Source organism: Octodon degus, unplaced genomic scaffold (genome assembly GCF_000260255.1).
Source record: "Octodon degus isolate 3935 unplaced genomic scaffold, OctDeg1.0 scaffold00013, whole genome shotgun sequence".
Classification (NCBI taxonomy): Eukaryota; Metazoa; Chordata; class Mammalia; order Rodentia; family Octodontidae; genus Octodon; species Octodon degus.
The window spans coordinates 19,771,136-19,775,496 of record NW_004524589.1 but is presented as its reverse complement, the minus strand read 5'-3'; the positions used below and the strand labels follow the sequence as shown (position 1 = coordinate 19,775,496).

At 37.3% G+C, this 4,361-nt stretch overlaps 1 pseudogene; it reads right to left on the bottom strand.

Moving 5' to 3' along the window:
• Positions 1-2,685: 2,685 nt before the first annotated feature.
• On the bottom strand, positions 2,686-3,218 carry LOC101586440 (annotated as a pseudogene).
• Positions 3,219-4,361: the final 1,143 nt, after the last annotated feature.

The window sequence follows — 4,361 nt, the reverse complement described above, 5'->3', positions numbered from 1 at the left end:
TAGAAGTAAGAAAGAGGCCTGATAGGGTACCAGGGATATACCTATCATCCTAATTAAGTGCTAACAAGACAGTTGTCCTCAGTTTGGTAACTTTAGTGTATTCCCGGTGTTAACTGTCTCCATCCAGTGGACTCATCTACTATTCTTAATTCTTCTTCACAATCCCCCTTTCTTACTCACCACACAAGGAATGCTTCTATGGGCTCCAGCATTTAGCAGGTGGCATCCCCAAAGTGCTCAGCTCAAATTGTTCATCCAGTTTATTCATTCGTCCACCTTTTCACACCTTACCTCGGCAGTTCTGATTTGGTCAAATTTCCACACAGTTTGAACTTGTCATCTCTCCTAGCATTTCTCGTTTATTAAGCAAGCACATCTTATAAGTAAAAACAAGGGTTGATGCGTTGCAAGCCCTTTCTCTTTTTACTTAAAATAAAAAATCACCTAGCCAACTTGTATTGCTTCAGGGAAAGGGGCAAAAGTAAATCGAATATGTAAATGTATCAAATGAGAATAGATAAATGAACATGCATAATCTAGTGGCAATTTTCTAAAACAGAGAAGCCTTTGGCTTTAGCTATATTCTAGTACCTTGTATTTTGATTAAATGTGCCAACAGGCAGAAAATGTTGTTTTTATAAGTGTAGAACAATGGTTGCTAATGCACAAATTAAAGAAAAATGCATGTTGCATAATTACCTGAAGCTTCCCAATTTTATTTGAAAATTTGTATAGCATCTTTTTTATTTGACTTTTTATTATTTAAAATCTTCATTTTAAATAATAAAATCTTTATTTTAAAATCTGGAATAGGTATTCACTGACATTTTCTGTAAGGTAAATGAAAAATGTGAAACTTGGAGAGCCTAGTCAACCAATTATTTCTGTTTATGAATTTTTTTGTCTTTTGTCTTTTTGAGACAGAGTCTCTATGAAGTTGGTGTGTGTGTGTGTGTGTGTGTGTGTGTGTGTGTGTGTGTGTTTGGGAGGAGTACTGGGAATTGAACTCAAGACCTTGTGCTTGCCAGAAAGGCCTTGTGCCACTGAACCAGATCTCCAGTGCTTCTGTCTATTAATTTTAAGAAGAAACATACTGGCCATATCTTTACAGTTACAGACCAGATATAGCTACATGGATAGTTACAGAGAAGCAAGTAAGCTAAGTTAGTCACACTCATAATTTGCAAAACATAATTTCCTTTCGTTATAATAAACTATTACCATGTGTAAGGTTATATTTTATGCCCAGAGATACATTTTCTCTATCCAGATAAATCTCTTCAAAGCTATAGTATCATTTATTTTCATTGTCCAAAATATCTTCCTATAAATATATCTTAATTTCTTTTTCATAAAGTCTTACAAAAATAATTCCTCTCTGCAATTTTCTTTCAGTATGTATATATAGAAATATATTTTAAATCTTTTCTAATATTTTACTTAGATTTTAAAGAAAATAAGACCTGAACGAGTTCAATGTATTTCTTAAAAAAATCAGTTTGTAACAAATAGGAGAGGTGTTTTATTCCATATGTGAAAAAAAATGTAAGGATAAGGAATAATCAGTCAAGATCAGCTAGTTATCTGAATAATGGAAGGGGTGAAGTTGTACAAGCTAGCTGGTGTGGAACTCTTGATCAATTAAAGATGGTTAGGAAGCTTTTAGAATAAAGAAATGACTTTGTAGTCATTTCTACAAAGAAATGACAGTGTAATTTAGAGCAAGGGATTTTTTTAAAAAATTATTCATTTTAATGAGAAAAAGATAAAATAGCAATGAAATAGTTTTAAAACAGGTTAGTAGGATGTTTACAGTAATTAATACATTGCATACTGTTGTCTATTGTCAGTGAACTAAGAGAAAGTAGCTGATATCTATCCTAACTTTATTGTCTATACATGTATATTTTTTCCTTCCCTTTTTTTTCCACAACAAAACTGTCCTTTACATGTTTGTAAAGTTAGTAACGCATGACACTAGGTTGCCTAGCAGCTGGCAGCTAACCTTAACCAGACAGGATGTTCATCTCAGGAGTGAGGTAGCTCGTTTGCTGTAGGCACTGCCCCAAGTCCAACCTACATATATTTGATTGATTTCCTAGCCTTGTGGCTCCCAACATAATACCCTTTTTCATCCTGTCTTTTCAGAGATGGGTGTTCTACTGCAACCAGAGGAGCTATACTTGGAGAAGTCTTCAAAGGACCCCCTCACAGTTGAAACCCGTTTAAAGACTGTGAATATTTCAGTTCAGCAAAACAATCCAATGTAGTCCAATAGTCCCCAACAAAAGTGAATCTTCAGCACAACTGGCAAATGTCTGAAGTTGTTGACTTGAGCTTTTTACAGCTAAGCATATTAATATAACCTTACCTTTTATAAAGTTATAGTGTAGTCTTGGCTACACTCTTCCACTGGATGGTCAAGACTAAGCCAAAGCAAGGACTGTACAACTAAAAATGCAACCCTTGTATCTGACAATGCCAGTCAAATCCCCTCATGATTTATGTTGTAACCATGTACAGCACCTTGTAGATCTTTCATCAGCGTCAGCCATCTGGATGAATCATGGCCATTGCTTGACTCATTTGCTCTCTGTGAAAGCCTGAGAGAATTTTTCTCTCTAGGTAACTCTCTCTCTTTTTTTTGAATCTAAAATCTTTTTATTAACAGAGTACATCTCTGCATCAGTTCTTGTAGCTTCTGCTGGACCATCGGCCTCTGGCCATGCTCAAACTTCAGGCCCTTGGAGAGGAAGTAGGGTTTGGTGTGCCTGTGCAGGGTTCCTGGTGTCGTGCTGAAATACCGGTACACCTCTCAGCTCTTGCCCAGACCAAAGTGCAGGACTGTGCCATGGTCCTTGGGGGAGTCTCACCCCCTGCCTTGAGGATGTGGCTGCGGACCCAGCTACTCACATGCAGAGCACAAACCTTCAGCTTGGGCCCCTCCAGAATGTGCACATCATCTGGGACAGTTCCCACAACCACAGCTGCTTTATTTTCCCAGTCTGAAAACTTCATCTTCCGGATCATCTGAGAAAGGGAGAGAGGTAGTCAGTTGATGAGACTCATAAATAACCTCTTCAGTCCAACCTGGTTGAATGTGGAATTTGTCCATCGGGCCAGTACAGCTTAACCAACAGCCTCAGGTAAATGTCCTGGCTCTTGGGCTCCTTGCACCAGAATTTGCAGTCCTTGTTGTAATTGGTGTCAACTCCCATGATGGCAATTTCTCTTCAGTCAAACCCACAAATAAACAGCATAGCTGGTATGGGTTGGGGGCTAGGTGACTCTCCTTAGGCACACTCTACATCATTGATTACTTTCCTCTGTGGTCCCATAATCTCCTTGAACAGAAAATTTGGGACACCACTGAGTTATAGGATATCACAGCACAGGTTCTCTTATGTCCTGAGTCCTCACTGATAGTGAAGGGCTAGGGCCAAAATATTGGGTATCCTTAAGAAGCCAGCCCTTCTTTTTCTCTAATATTTGGTCTGCAAACTTTAGTTGTTAAACATCCAGAAAAGAAGCTTAATGATACTACTACCCTGTAACAAAGGCAGTTGAAATTAGCATCACTATTTGTCTGAATATCAAACGCCTTAGACATAATATGACACTGCTGTTTTCCAGCAAACATGGATATGCTAAAATTTAAATCCCTATAGAATATCAAAAAACAATTACACACTTTTATGCAGAAATTTAGAAATCAAACCATATGCAAAATTGTAGCATGACAATCCTATGACTTTTTCTCTTGTCTCTTGTTTTCTTATATTGCCTTGTTAAAAAAATTACTTTAAAGCGAGTATAGCAATAATTGGTATGACATTAGAAGCAGTACACATTTAGAAGACCAAAATGACAGGTGTTTTAAGCATGGTTTTAGTACTACATATTGCTATCCACAGTGTAGTTGCTTAGTTCACAGATATCAGAATATACAATTAGTCAGGGTGAAAATTCCACTCATTAACAGCTATTTTCAAAAACCTGATGGAGATTCTTAGGATCAAGAATCTAATTTAATCTAATTTGAGGAGTCTCCACACTGAATTCCATAATGGTTGCACCAGTCTACATTCCCACCGGCAGTGGAGAAGCATTCCTTTTTCCCCACAGTCTCTCCAACATTTGTTGTTGGTTGATTTCTTTATGATAGCCATTCTTTCTGGGGTGAGATGGTATCTCAGTGTTGTTTTAATTTGCATTTCATAGATGGCTAGTGGTGTGGAATATTGTTTCATGTATTTATTTGCTTCTTGTATTTCTTCCTCTGAGAAGTGTGTGTTCATCTCAAATGCCCATTTCAGGATTGGGTCTTTAAATTTTGGGGCCCTAATGTGTTTTAGTTCTTT